General features: G+C 51.3%; 1 long non-coding RNA gene across 1 annotated transcript; it reads left to right on the top strand.

Moving 5' to 3' along the window:
* The first annotated feature begins 10,541 nt into the window (after positions 1-10,541).
* On the top strand, positions 10,542-11,676 carry LOC127910554 (uncharacterized). The gene is made up of 3 exons (XR_008075240.1): positions 10,542-11,013; positions 11,114-11,163; positions 11,239-11,676. It is a non-coding gene; the product is annotated as an uncharacterized LOC127910554 (long non-coding RNA).
* Positions 11,677-15,690: the final 4,014 nt, after the last annotated feature.

The raw sequence follows: 15,690 nt of genomic DNA, 5'->3' as shown, positions 1-15,690 counted from the left end.
GTGGCCCCATTCATTCTTTCCTTTACACGGATCAGTCGTCCTGGTCCCTTTGCAGAAAAACAGCCCCAAAGCATGATGTTTCCACCCCCATGCTTCACAGTAGGTATGGTGTTCTTTGGATGCAACTCAGCATTCTTTGTCCTCCAAACACGACGAGTTGAGTTTTTATCAAAAAGTTATATTTTGGTTTCATCTGACCATATGACATTCTCCCAATCTTCTTCTGGATCATTCAAATGCTCTCTAGCAAACTTCAGACGGGCCTGGACATGTACTGGCTTTAAGCAAGGGGACACGTCTGGCACTGCAGGATTTGAGTCCCTGGCGGCGTAGTGTGTTACTGATGGTAGGCTTTGTTACTTTGGTTCCAGCTCTCTGCAGGTCATTCACTAGGTCCCTCCGTGTGGTTCTGGGATTTTTGCTCACTGTTCTTGTGATCATTTTGACCCCACGGGGTGAGATCTTGCGTGGAGCCCCAGATCGAGGGAGATTATCAGTGGTCTTGTATGTCTTCCATTTCCTAATAATTGCTCCCACAGTTGATTTCTTCAAACCATGCTGCTTACCTATTGCAGATTCAGTCTTCCCAGTCTGGTGCAGGTCTACAATTTTGTTTCTGGTGTCCTTTGACAGCTCTTTGGTCTTGGTCGTAGTGGAGTTTGGAGTGTGACTGTTTGAGGTTGTGGACAGGTGTCTTTTATACTGATAGCAAGTTCAAACATGTGCCATTAATACAGGTAACAAGTGGAGGACAGAGGAGCCTCGTAAAAAAGAAGTTACAGGTCTGTGAGAGCCAGAGATCTTGCTTGTTTGTAGGTGACCAAATACTTATTTTCCACCATAATTTGCAAATAAATTCATTAAAAATCCTACAATGTGATTTTCTGGATTTCTTTTCTCATTTTGTCTGTCATAGTTGAAGTGTACCTATGATGAAAATTACAGGCCTCATCTTTTTAAGTGGGAGAACTTGCACAATTGGTGGCTGACTAAATACTTTTTTGCCCCACTGTATATACAGAGAAAAGAGTCGGCCCGAGAATTGAACTCTGTGGCACCCGCATAGAGACTGCCAGAGGACCGGACAACATGCCCTCCAATTGGACACACTGAACTCTGTCTGCAAAGTAGTTGGTGATCTAGGCAAGGCAGTCATTAGAAAAATCGAGGCTACTCAGTCTACCGATAAGAATATGGTGATTGACAGAGTCGAAAGCCTTGGCCAGGTTGATGAAGACGGCTGCACAGTACTGTCTTTTATCAATGGCGGTTATGATATCGTTTAGTACCTTGAGCGTGGCTGAGGTGCACCCGTGACCGGCTCGGAAACTAGATTGCACAGCGGAGAAGGTACGGTGGGATTCGAGATAGTCAGTGATCTGTTTGTTGACTTGGCTTTCGAAGACCTTAGATAGGTAGGGCAGGATGGATATAGGTCTGTAACAGTTTGGGTCCAGGGTGTCTCCCCCTTTGAAGAGGGGGATGACCGCGGCAGCTTTCCAGTCCTTGGGGATCTCAGACGATATGAAAGAGAGGTTGAACAGGCTGGTAATAGGGGTTGCGACAATGGCGGCGGATAGTTTCAGAAATAGAGGGTCCAGATTGTCAAGCCCAGCTTATTTGTACGGGTCCAGGTTTTGCAGCTCTTTCAGATCATCTGCTACCTGGATTTGTGTAAAGGAGAAGCAGGGGAGGCTTGGGCGAGTAGCTGCGGTGGGAGCGGAGCTGTTGGCCGAGGTTGGAGTAGCCAGGAGGAAGGCATGGCCAGCCGTTGAGAAATGCTTGTTGAAGTTTTCGATTATCATGGATTTATCGGTGGTGACCGTGTTACCTGGCCTCAGTGCAGTGGGCAGCTGGGAGGAGGTGCTCTTATTCTCCATGGACTTTACAGTGTCCCAGAACATTTTGGAGTGAGAGCTACAGGATGCAAACTTCTGCCTGAAGAAGCTGGCCTTTGCTTTCCTGACTGACTGCATGTATTGGTTCCTGACTTCCCTGAATAGTTGCTTATCACGGGGACTGTTCGATGCTATTGCAGTCCGCCACAGGATGTTTTTGTGCTGGTCGAGGGCAGTCAGGTCTGGAGTGAACCAAGGGCTATATCTGTTCTTAGTTCTGCATTTTTTGAACGAAGCATGCTTATCTAAGATGGCGAGGAAGTTACTTTTAAAGAATGACCAGGCATCCTCAACTGACGGTATGAGGTCAATATCCTTCCAGGATACCTGGGCCAGGTCGATTAGAAAGGCCTGCTCGCAGAAGTGTTTTAGGAAGTGTTTGACAGTGATGAGGGGTGGTCGTTTGACTGCGGATCCGTAGCGGATACAGTGATCGCTGAGATCCTGGTTGAAGACAGCGGAGGTGTATGAGTTAATAGATATATTTTTGCTATTACCTGGTCTCTGCGTTTTTGTTACAGGCTTACGAGTCGGTTCGTGTCAAGTGGGGAATAATAATGATGGGTTGACACTAATTGGGATGTGCTTTGTTTGGTATTCACTGCATAGTCCTATAAGTGTTCGGTATCGTGCCGTAGAGACGGATCTGTGATTTTGGTTGTCCAGTAAAGTAGAACTTGGTTAAGTTACCTGATGAGTGTATTTTGTTTGGGAGAAAACTCCAGGTGTTTTGTTTGCATCTTTTTGTTTTGAGTTGCGGGGTTTGGTAAACTTGCCCCTGCGGTGGAGAGTTGGTTGTGTGCTGCCTTGGAGAGGAACATTGGTTAGTTTCCAGGCCTCTGCCCAGGCTGGAAACTCTTGCTCTACTCGCTGTTAGGCCGTCGGTCCGAGGAGGTGAGTACAATCGGCTGTGTACCTTAGTGGGAGATTTGGGTAGGGTAGTGCCATTTGCTACCCGGAGCTATAGCCTTTCTTTCCCCTGTTAAGCTTAGCGACGTGTTCCACTTTGGAACATGTTGGGCATGGTTATTTTGTTGTTTTTGTGTGGTGGAGCAGTTGTCGCGGGGGCACATCCATGGCTGGTGGGAATCCTCCAGCGTGCTGGAGGGTTTTTCCATGCCAGTGGGCTACAGTGCGTAATTGTCTCCACGAAGACTAGGGTTGAGTTATTGTAGGATTTGGGGAAGCTCCTTATGTATCTCATCTATCTCCTGTAGTGCCCAGTGTGATTGGCGTTTTCTCTTGTTATGGTCTGGTGTGCTCAGCAGAGGGGAAGTAGTTCATTCTCGTTCCATCAGGAACTTTTAGAATTATGTACTGAAGAAGGGCTGTTGAAGATCGCTGATCACTACCATGTTTAAATTAGTGACACTAGTTTAAAAAATACGGTTAGGTTGATATCTGGCCAATCTGATGGAGAGGGTATACAATCTGATGGAGAGGGGTATACTTAAAGTTTGTTCCACTGGGGCAGCCTTTTGCCTCAGCCATTTCCCCAGGGTTTGCCCTTGTTTGGGTGTAGGGCAATGGCCTGCTTTGTCTGTTAGCCTTAGTAGTCTTTCTTTTGAACAACAGAAATAACTGCTTCTATTCCAGCGAGAGCATGATTTTTTAAAAACATTTTATTTATGTTTTATTTTACCTTTATTTAACCAGTAATTTTCATCATTTTTGTTTTATTTTTTATTTCTCCTTTATTTAACCAGGTAGGCCAGGTGAGAACAAGTTCTCATTTACAACTGCGACCTGGACCAAGATAAAGCAAAGCAGTGCGACACAAACAACAGTTACACATGGGATAAACAAACGTACAGTCAATAACACAATAGAAAGATATGCGTACAGTTTGTGCAAATGAAGTAAGGAGGGAAGACAACAAATAGGCCAATAGTGGCGAAGTAATTACAATTGAGCATTTACACTGGAGTGACATGTGTGCAGATGAGGATGTGCAAGTACAAATACTGGCTGCAAAAGAGGAAGAAAAAAATGGAATAGTTTCATATATGAGCCCTGTATCAACAGGTATAACAAACAGATATATATAGAGTACAGGGAACATAAGGTTGAATATACTGTATTATTACAGACCTGCTAGATCTACTGTCTATTTTATATTATGACATTTCAGCTAGATCTACTGTCTCTATTATATTATGACAGACCAGCTGTATCTACTGTCTCCATTTCACTTTGGCCATTGTTGTGGGCCTGCCCTCCCCTCAACAGCCTCAAATAGGCTATTTCATATTTTATATTATATTCAAACAACGGCATTAGCATGAGAAGAACTTACCAGTCCAAAACGATGTCCTCTCCGTTCAAAAAATATTCCTCCATTTTGGAATCCCTAAATTAATCCTCCTCCAACAATCTCTGTCTCACTTTCCCGATCGATTTCTTCTAAAATTGTGTGTACATCTGTATATCTAGACTTAGATTTAGCATTCCCTGACCTAGTCGCCATACTGATTGATATATAAACAGCTGAAGATGCGCTTTACCAAAACAACGCTGTGCGTAACATGCGTGGCTCCTTCCGGTATGAATCTTCAATGGTGAATTAACCTCTTTACGCCGGAGTTTGCTACATGGGTTGGTCTTCCAACTCATAAACATTACATATTGCCGTTTACCTCAGCTCATTGGCTATCTAACCAGCTACATTTCAAGACGATCAGCGGTCATTGGGTTAAAATACAGTCAATCAACGAAACACTGGTCATATCATTGGTGCACAATGATGTCATTACTTCTTGTCTTCAAATCGGTTTCTTTCAGTCAATACGTCCTGCGAAATGACCCATCAGGTTTGGTTGTGTTACAAACAAACCAGTTGATTGCAATTAAACCAAACATGACTGGAAAAGTCCCGTTTAGTGTATTTACATCGAATGTGTCGTTGAAAATGGAATGAGACGGAATTCACGACACAAGCGGTTCACAAAATGTTTCGTGTTAGGCTATAAAAACGGATTTTAACAAACAAAAGATCATTCATTGTGTAACAACGAGCATTGGAATTGCAAACAGAGGAAGATCGTCAAAGGTAAACGATTTATTTTATTGCAGTTTGTGATTTTGTTACACGCCTGTGCTGGTTGAAATAGTTGTTTTATATGAGGCTCTATCTTCAGATAATCGCATCGTAATCTTTCGCAGTAAATCCTTTTTTGAATCTGACAACGCAGTTGCATTAGTAAGATTCACAAGGCTTTCGAAACATGTGAGACACTTGTATTTTCATGAATGTTTAATATGACTATTTATGTAGCGGTCACCGTATGTTGTCGAATTTAGTCCCGCTAACAGGTTCGGTGCGCAGAGAGGTTAAAATGGCTGTGTTAAAGCTTTATAAATTGGTTCCTGAGGCTTACCGATTTAGAATTTTTTAAAAAGGGCTGATTAACAGTTGAGTTTGCGCAAGAGTTATCTTAACAGCCGGCTAACGATGTTACAAAGAAATCTGTCACTACTTTTCCTGTGATCCGTTACGGGCTGACCCCACATTAGAAGAGTTGCGTGGTCAAACTGTGCCCGTGGAACTGTTGGGAGATGTTCGCCCACGGCTATGTTCTCCAGGATGTCCTGAAGAGGAAGCCGAGTGCCTTGTTGTTTTGTAGGGGAGGCTATTAGTCAGGTTGTGGTACCAGTTATGTTTTGTGAGTTGGCGTTACAAACCTCCCACAACGATGTTGCTGGACAGCTGGGCGTGAAGAGAACCTACAGTCGCATACTGAGACATTTATTTTTGGTTAAAGTGGGATGTTTCTGCGTTCATCAACCTGTCACAACTGTCAATTAACGGGGTAAACCTAATCACGTTATTAAGCCAGTACCGTTGTTTCCTAGTCCTCAGCCAACGTTTTGAGTATCTGATTATTGACTGTGTTGGCCCTCTGCCTCGCTCTAAGAATGGTAGTTGTCACGTTCTGACCTTTATTTCCTTTGTTTTGTCATTATTTAGTATGGTCAGGGCATGAGTTGGGGTGGGCAGTCTATGTTTGTTTTTCTATGATTTGGGGATTTCTATGTTTCGGCCTAGTATGGTTCTCAATCAGAGGCAGATGTCATTAGTTGTCTCTGATTGAGAATCATACTTAGGTAGCCTGGGTTTCCCTGTGTGTTTGTCTCCGTGTCTGTGTTTTTATATCATGCGAAAGAGTCAAGTAGCGCTAGAGCATTTCCATCAAACACTTAAGTCTTTGTTGAGAGATAATTGTACGGACATGGATAAGGATTAGGAGTGCGGGTTGCCATGGTTACTGTTAGCCACCAGCGAGGTTTCACAAGAGAGCACGGAGTTTCAGTCCAAATTACCTGGTGTACGGACATAGTGTGCATGGGCTTCTAGCGGTGCTCCAGGATGTATGGAAGTCTCCCGAGCCACCTCAGTCCCTGTTATCTTCTGTGTGTGATTTCCCGCGACGACTGCTAAAGAGAAGCTATCATCTTCCCAGGGGAGGATGACAGGAATATTTGATCAGCGAGCTGAGCATCGTCACTTTAGTCCAGGTGACCAGATTCTTGCTCGGCTGCAAATGGTTGGTTCTCCTTTTCAAGCAAAGTTTCAAGGTCCATATACAGTTGTGCACCAGTGTACACTGAGCAAAACTATCTAGTTGCTCCTCCAGAACGGAGGAAAGCGCAACAACTGTCCCATGTAAAAATCTGCCAAAATCCTATTATCCACGTTGCCTTTGGGGCCCGAAGAGTGGGAGTCCCCAGAGGATGGTAAACCTGTTCTTTTGGCCGGTACTGTTACATTGCTGGGTTCTTCTTGTCATGCTAGGTCCGTGCATAGTAAGGAGGAGATCCCTGGTGCAGAAGATTGCGTACTGCAGGGTAGATTGAAAAATGAATAGAAACAGGATCTTTTGGATAGCCTTCTCGCTCATCTACCTGCTTATAGGAAAGATGAGTTGTTCGGTCTGATTCTGAGTTTTCCAGTTTTGCTTTCTGATATACCTACAAACTTAATAGAACACAATATTGACGTTGGGAATGTTGACCCCATCCGTCCGCGGTTCTATAGAGTTTCTCCAGAAAAACAGAGTTGTCTGGATGCCGAGATCAGGTACATGCTGGATGGTGATATTGCAGAGCCTTCTTTCTCCAGCTGGGCTTCTCCCTGTATCTTGGTCAGTAAACCGGATGGGACAAACAGATTTTGTACGGACTACCATAAGGTAAACAATGTCACAAACCCAGATTAATTTCCTCTTCCTCGGATGGAGGACTGCGTTAATCAGGTCTGAGCGGCTAAGTCTGTGAGTCTGGTTGTGACAAGTGGGGGTCTTGTGAAGTTTGAACTGTTAAAGGGCTATTGGCAGGTGCCACTGACGAGTAGGGAACGTGAAATCCCTGCCTTTATTACACTCTCAGATCTGTACTTCGGTTATGGGTTTCGGCTTGCGTAACGCACCTGATCAGGGTTGTCTCCGGTCTGTACTTCGGTGATGGGTTTCGGCTTGCGTAACGCACCTGATCAGGGTTGTCTCAGGTCTGTACTTCGGTTATGGGTTTCGGCTTGCGTAACGCACCTGATCAGGGTTGTCTCCGGTCTGTACTTGTACTCGGTGATGGGTTTCGGCTTGCGTAACGCACCTGATCAGGGTTGTCTCCGGTCTGTACTTGTGCTCAGTGCACCTGATTGTCTCAGGAGTTGTCTCCGGGTTTCGGCTTGCGTAACGCACCTGAACAGGGTTGTCTCAGGTCTGTACTTCGGGTTAACGCACCTGATCAGGTTGTCTCCGGTCTGTACTTCGGTGATGGGTTTCGTAACGCACCTGAACAGGGTTGTCTCCGGTCTGTACTTGTTCTCAGGGTTGTTTATCTGTTTATCTGTGAACGACCTGATAGGGTGTCTCCGGTCTGTACTTGCAGATACTTGGGAGGTGATGGGTTTCATCTGTCTCGGTCTGTATTGAAGGGTTTCCTTGTTTGAAGGGTTGTCGCCTGGATGCAGATTGTCTCCGGTCTGGTTGGGTTGTTTATCTGTTTATCTGTGAGGCAGGATCTGGCTAACGTGTGAGATTGTTTGGCTCAGGCGACCGTTGTGTACCTTGGTAAGGTGGTTGGGCAGGGTGAAGTGTGTCCTGTTCGGGCTAAAGTGATAGCTATTGATGCTTTTCCACCGCCAACTACTAAATAGGAACTGATGTGCTTCTTGGGAATGATTGGTTATTACCGTAGTTTCTGTAGGAACTTCTCTACCGTAGTCGCTCCTCTGACAGATTTGCTGAAAGCTAAGGCGGTTTATTTCACATTTATTCAACCAGGTAGGACAGTTTAGAACAAGTTCTCATTTACAACTGCGACCTGGCCAAGATAAAGCATAGCAGTGCAACAAAAACAACAACTCAGAGTTACACATAAACAAATGTACAGTCAATAACACAATAGAAAAATCCTATGTACAGTATCACGACCCCTCCTCTGCAGTGCAGGGGAATAGGGTGCTAAGTAGTGCACTATACAGGGAATAGGGTGCTAAGTAGTGCACTATACAGGGAATAGGGTGCAGGCAGAGGAGGGTCGTTAGTGATTGGAGGAGTCACCTGGGATCAGAGTATTTAAACTGCTTCACTAACCACCTCTCTCTCTCTCTGCTCCTCCAGGTATGATCCTGTTTTGTTTGTTCCTTTTGTAGTTTTCACTCAGTCATCCACACACACAGATTCACACATCCCTGCACTTTACATACATCACTTTGGGGCACGTGGATGCTAATCATATTGGGGCAGGTGGGTGCGAGTCACGTTGGGGCAGGTGGTTGCTAGTCACGTTGGGGCAGGTGGATGCTAGTCACGTTGGGGCAGGTGGATGTTAGTCACGTTGGGGCAGGTGGATGCTAGTCACGTTGGGGCAGGTGGATGCTAGTCACATTGGGGCAGGTGGATGCTAGTCACGTTGGGGCAGGTGGATGCGAGTCACGTTGGGGCAGGTGGATGCTAGTCACGTTGGGGCAGGTGAATGCGAGTCACGTTGGGGCAGGTGGATGCGAGTCACATTGGGGCAGGTGGATGCTAGTCACGTTGGGGCAGGTGGATGCTAGTCACGTTGGGGCAGGTGAATGCTAGTCACGTTGGGGCAGGTGAATGCTAGTCACGTTGGGGCAGGTGGATGCTAGTCACGTTGGGGCAGGTGGATGCTAGTCACATTGGGGCAGGTGGATGCTAGTCACGTTGGGGCAGGTGAATGCTAGTCACGTTGGGGCAGGTGAATGCTAGTCACGTTGGGGCAGGTGGATGCTAGTCACATTGGGGCAGGTGGATGCGAGTCACGTTGGGGCAGGTGGATGTGAGTCACGTTGGGGCAGGTGGAATGCTAGTCACGTTGGGGCAGGTGAATGCTAGTCACGTTGGGGCAGGTGAATGCTAGTCACGTTGGGGCAGGTGGATGCTAGTCACGTTGGGGCAGGTGGATGCGAGTCACGTTGGGGCAGGTGGATGCTAGTCAGTCAGGTGGATGCGGCACGTTGGGGCAGGTGGATGGGAGTCACGTTGGGGCAGGTGGATGCTAGTCACGTTGGGGCAGGTGGATGCTAGTCACGTTGGGGCAGGTGGATGCTGAGTCACGTTGGGGCAGGTGGATGCTAGTCACATTGGGTGGATGGTGGGGCATGGATGCTAGTCACATTGGGGCAGGTGGATGCTAGTCACGTTGGGGCAGGTGGATGCGAGTCACGTTGGGGCAGGTGGATGGGAGTCACGTTGGGGCAGGTGGATGCTAGTCACGTTGGGGCAGGTGGATGCTAGTCACGTTGGGGCAGGTGGATGCGAGTCACGTTGGGGCAGGTGGATGGGAGTCACGTTGGGGCAGGTGGATGCTAGTCACGTTGGGGCAGGTGGATGCTAGTCACGTCACGTTGGGGCAGGTGGATGCTAGTCACGTTGGGGCAGGTGGATGCTAGTCACGTTGGGGCAGGTGGATGCTAGTCACGTTGGGGCAGGTGGATGCTAGTCACGTTGGGGCAGGTGGATGCTAGTCACGTTGGGGCAGGTGGATGCTAGTCACGTTGGGGCAGGTGGATGCTAGTCACGTTGGGGCAGGTGGATGCTAGTCACGTTGGGGCAGGTGGATGCTAGTCACGTTGGGGCAGGTGGATGCTAGTCACGTTGGGGCAGGTGGATGCTAGTCACATTGGGGCAGGTGGATGCTAGTCACGTTGGGGCAGGTGGATGCTAGTCACGTTGGGGCAGGTGGATGCTAGTCACGTTGGGGCAGGTGGATGCTAGTCACGTTGGGGCAGGTGGATGCTAGTCACGTTGGGGCAGGTGGATGCTAGTCACGTTGGGGCAGGTGGATGCGAGTCACGTTGGGGCAGGTGGATGGGAGTCACATTGGGGCAGGTGGATGATCACGTTGGGGCAGTCACGTTGGGGCAGGTGGATGCTAGTCACATTGGGGCAGGTGAATGCTAGTCACGTTGGGGCAGGTGGATGCTAGTCACATTGGGGCAGGTGAATGCTAGTCACATTGGGGCAGGTGGATGCTAGTCACGTTGGGGCAGGTGGATGCTAGTCACGTTGGGGCAGGTGAATGCTAGTCACGTTGGGGCAGGTGGATGCTAGTCACGTTGGGGCAGGTGGATGCTAGTCACGTTGGGGCAGGTGGATGCTAGTCACGTTGGGGCAGGTGGATGCTAGTCACGTTGGGGCAGGTGGGTGCGAGTCACGTTGGGGCAGGTGAATGCTAGTCACGTTGGGGCAGGTGGATGCGAGTCACGTTGGGGCAGGTGGATGCGAGTCACGTTGGGGCAGGTGAATGCTAGTCACGTTGGGGCAGGTGGATGCTAGTCACGTTGGGGCAGGTGGATGCGAGTCACGTTGGGGCAGGTGGATGCGAGTCACGTTGGGGCAGGTGGATGCTAGTCACGTTGGGGCAGGTGGATGCTAGTCACGTTGGGGCAGGTGGATGCTAGTCACGTTGGGGCAGGTGGATGCTAGTCACGTTGGGGCAGGTGGATGCTAGTCACGTTGGGGCAGGTGGATGCGAGTCACGTTGGGGCAGGTGGATGGGAGTCACGTTGGGGCAGGTGGATGCTAGTCACGTTGGGGCAGGTGGATGCTAGTCACGTTGGGGCAGGTGGATGGGAGTCACGTTGGGGCAGGTGGATGCTAGTCACATTGGGGCAGGTGGATGCTAGTCACATTGGGGCAGGTGGATGCTAGTCACGTTGGGGCAGGTGGATGCGAGTCACGTTGGGGCAGGTGGATGGGAGTCACGTTGGGGCAGGTGGATTCGAGTCACGTTGGGGCAGGTGGATGCTAGTCACGTTGGGGCAGGTGGATGCGAGTCACGTTGGGGCAGGTGGATGCGAGTCACGTTGGGGCAGGTGGATGGGAGTCACGTTGGGGCAGGTGGATGCTAGTCACGTTGGGGCAGGTGGATGCTAGTCACGTTGGGGCAGGTGGATGCTAGTCACGTTGGGGCAGGTGGATGGGAGTCACGTTGGGGCAGGTGGATGCTAGTCACGTTGGGGCAGGTGGATGCTAGTCACGTTGGGGCAGGTGGATGGGAGTCACGTTGGGGCAGGTGGATGCTAGTCACGTTGGGGCAGGTGGATGCTAGTCACGTTGGGGCAGGTGGATGCTAGTCACGTTGGGGCAGGTGGATGCTAGTCACGTTGGGGCAGGTGGATGCTAGTCACGTTGGGGCAGGTGGATGCTAGTCACGTTGGGGCAGGTGGATGCTAGTCACGTTGGGGCAGGTGGATGCTAGTCACGTTGGGGCAGGTGGATGCGAGTCACATTGGGGCAGGTGGATGCTAGTCACGTTGGGGCAGGTGGATGCAGTCACATTGGGGCAGGTGTGGATGCTAGTCACGTTGGGGCAGGTGGATGCTAGTCACGTTGGGGCAGGTGGATGCTAGTCATGTTGGGGCAGGTGGATGCTAGTCACGTTGGGGCAGGTGGATGCTAGTCACATTGGGGCAGGTGGATGCTAGTCACGTTGGGGCAGGTGGTTGCTAGTCACGTTGGGGCAGGTGGATGGTAGTCACGTTGGGGCAGGTGGATGCTAGTCACATTGGGGCAGGTGGATGCTAGTCACATTGGGGCAGGTGAATGCTAGTCACGTTGGGGCAGGTGGAAGCGAGTCACGTTGGGGCAGGTGGATGTGAGTCACATTGGGGCAGGTGGATGCTAGTCACGTTGGGGCAGGTGGATGCTAGTCACGTTGGGGCAGGTGGATGCTAGTCACGTTGGGGCAGGTTGATGCGAGTCACGTTGGGGCAGGTGGATGCTAGTCACGTTGGGGCAGGTGGATGCTAGTCACGTTGGGGCAGGTGAATGCTAGTCACGTTGGGTGCAGGTGGATGGGAGTCACATTGGGGCAGGTGGATGCGAGTCACGTTGGGGCAGGTGGATGCTAGTCACATTGGGGCAGGTGGATGCTAGTCACGTTGGGGCAGGTGGATGCTAGTCACGTTGGGGCAGGTGGATGCTAGTCACATTGGGGCAGGTGGATGCTAGTCACATTGGGGCAGGTGGATGCTAGTCACGTTGGGGCAGGTGGATGCTAGTCACGTTGGGGCAGGTGGATGCTAGTCACGTTGGGGCAGGTGGATGCGAGTCACGTTGGGGCAGGTGGATGCTAGTCACGTTGGGGCAGGTGGATGCTAGTCACGTTGGGGCAGGTGGATGCTAGTCACGTTGGGGCAGGTGGATGCTAGTCACGTTGGGGCAGGTGAATGCTAGTCACGTTGGGGCAGGTGGATGCTAGTCACGTTGGGGCAGGTGAATGCTAGTCACGTTGGGGCAGGTGGATGCTAGTCACGTTGGGGCAGGTGGATGCGAGTCACGTTGGGGCAGGTGGAGGTGCTAGTCACGTTGGGGCAGGTGAATGCTAGTCACGTTGGGGCAGGTGGATGCGAGTCACGTTGGGGCAGGTGGATGCGAGTCACGTTGGGGCAGGTGAATGCTAGTCACGTTGGGGCAGGTGGATGCTAGTCACGTTGGGGCAGGTGGATGCTAGTCACGTTGGGGCAGGTGGATGCAGGTGAATGCTCACGTTGGGGCAGGTGGATGCTAGTCACGTTGGGGCAGGTGGATGCTAGTCACGTTGGGGCAGGTGGATGCTAGTCACGTTGGGGCAGGTGGATGCGAGTCACGTTGGGGCAGGTGGATGCTAGTCACGTTGGGGCAGGTGGATGCGAGTCACGTTGGGGCAGGTGGATGCGAGTCACGTTGGGGCAGGTGGATGCGAGTCACGTTGGGGCAGGTGGATGCTAGTCACGTTGGGGCAGGTGGATGCGAGTCACGTTGGGGCAGGTGGATGCGAGTCACGTTGGGGCAGGTGGATGCGAGTCACGTTGGGGCAGGTGGATGCGAGTCACGTTGGGGCAGGTGGATGCGAGTCACGTTGGGGCAGGTGGATGCTAGTCACGTTGGGGCAGGTGGATGCGAGTCACGTTGGGGCAGGTGGATGCTAGTCACGTTGGGGCAGGTGGATGCTAGTCACGTTGGGGCAGGTGGATGCGAGTCACGTTGGGGCAGGTGGATGCTAGTCACGTTGGGGCAGGTGAATGCTAGTCACGTTGGGGCAGGTGGATGGTGAGTCACGTTGGGGCAGGTGGATGCTAGTCACGTTGGGGCAGGTGGATGCTAGTCACGTTGGGGCAGGTGGATGCTAGTCACGTTGGGGCAGGTGGATGTGAGTCACGTTGGGGCAGGTGAATGCTAGTCACGTTGGGGCAGGTGGATGCTAGTCACGTTGGGGCAGGTGGATGTGAGTCACGTTGGGGCAGGTGAATGCTAGTCACATTGGGGCAGGTGAATGCTAGTCACGTTGGGGCAGGTGGATGCGAGTCACGTTGGGGCAGGTGGATGCTAGTCACGTTGGGGCAGGTGGATGCTAGTCACGTTGGGGCAGGTGGATGCTAGTCACGTTGGGGCAGGTGGATGCTAGTCACGTTGGGGCAGGTGGATGCTAGTCACGTTGGGGCAGGTGGATGCGAGTCACGTTGGGGCAGGTGGATGCTAGTCACGTTGGGGCAGGTGGATGCTAGTCACGTTGGGGCAGGTGGATGCGAGTCACGTTGGGGCAGGTGGATTGCTAGTCACATTGGGGCAGGTGGATGCTAGTCACGTTGGGGCAGGTGGATGCTAGTCACATTGGGGCAGGTGGATGCTAATCACGTTGGGGCAGGTGGATGCTAGTCACATTGGGGCAGGTGGATGCGAGTCACGTTGGGGCAGGTGGATGCGGGGCAGTCACGTTGGGGCAGGTGGATGCTAGTCACGTTGGGGCAGGTGGATGCTAGTCACGTTGGGGCAGGTGGATGCTAGTCATGTTGGGGCAGGTGGATGCTAGTCACATTGGGGCAGGTGGATGCTAGTCACGTTGGGGCAGGTGGATGCGAGTCATGTTGGGGCAGGTGGATGCGAGTCACGTTGGGGCAGGTGGATGCGAGTCACGTTGGGGCAGGTGGATGCTAGTCACGTTGGGGCAGGTGGATGCTAGTCACGTTGGGGCAGGTGGATGCTAGTCACGTTGGGGCAGGTGGATGCTAGTCACGTTGGGGCAGGTGGATGCGAGTCACGTTGGGGCAGGTGGATGCTAGTCACGTTGGGGCAGGTGGATGCTAGTCACGTTGGGGCAGGTGGATGCTAGTCACGTTGGGGCAGGTGGATGCTAGTCACGTTGGGGCAGGTGGATGCTAGTCACGTTGGGGCAGGTGGATGCGAGTCACGTTGGGGCAGGTGGATGCTAGTCACGTTGGGGCAGGTGGATGCTAGTCACATTGGGGCAGGTGGATGCGAGTCACGTTGGGGCAGGTGGATGCGAGTCACGTTGGGGCAGGTGGATGCTAGTCACGTTGGGGCAGGTGGATGCTAGTCACGTTGGGGCAGGTGGATGCTAGTCACGTTGGGGCAGGTGGATGCGAGTCACGTTGGGGCAGGTGGATGCTAGTCACGTTGGGGCAGGTGGATGCTAGTCACGTTGGGGCAGGTGGATGCGAGTCACGTTGGGGCAGGTGGATGCGAGTCACGTTGGGGCAGGTGGATGCGAGTCACGTTGGGGCAGGTGGATGCTAGTCATGTTGGGGCAGGTGGATGGGAGTCACGTTGGGCCAGGTGGGTAGTGTTAACAAGGGCAATAGTTGGTGTGTTGTTCCTGGGTCCTTGGTGGTCATTAGTTTGTTTTTTTTGGGGGGGGGGGTGTGACGACCCTCCCACTCTGTCTGCCCGAATTCTTACTCTTTGCTCTTGTTTTTCATAGTAGGATGTCAGTGGGCGGAGCGGGGAGTATCGTCAGCCAAATGGGACACACCTAGGCGTGGGGGTGTGTCACGCCTAGGTGCATCCGCCGAACCCAGATGAGTCCGTCGGACTGCCAGATGGTGAAGCGTGATTCATCACTCCAGTGAACGTGTTTCCACTGCTCCAGGGTCCAATGGTGGCGAGCTTTACACCACTCCAGCTGATACGCTTGGGGATCTTTTTTTTTTTTTTCATGAAGCTCGCGACGAACAGTTCTTGTGCTGACTCTGCTTCCGGAGGCAGTTTGGAAATTGGTAGCGAGTGTTGCAACCAAGGACAGAGAATTTTGACCCTCTTCGCGCTTCAGCACCGGGCAGTCCTGTTCTGTGAGCTTGTGTAGCCTACCACTTTGCGGCCGAGCCATGGTTACTCATAGACATTTCCATTTCACAATAACAGCACTTACAGTTGACCGGGGCAGCTCTAGCAGGGCAGACATTTAATGACCTGACTTGTTGGAAAGGTGGCGGAGTCAATCACCACCTTCCGGAGACACCTGAAACCCCACCTCTTTAAGGAATACC

The sequence above is a fragment of the Oncorhynchus keta genome, chromosome 21, assembly GCF_023373465.1.
Source record: "Oncorhynchus keta strain PuntledgeMale-10-30-2019 chromosome 21, Oket_V2, whole genome shotgun sequence".
In the NCBI taxonomy this organism is placed as follows: domain Eukaryota; kingdom Metazoa; phylum Chordata; class Actinopteri; order Salmoniformes; family Salmonidae; genus Oncorhynchus; species Oncorhynchus keta.
This window is presented reverse-complemented; position numbering and strand designations above follow the sequence as displayed.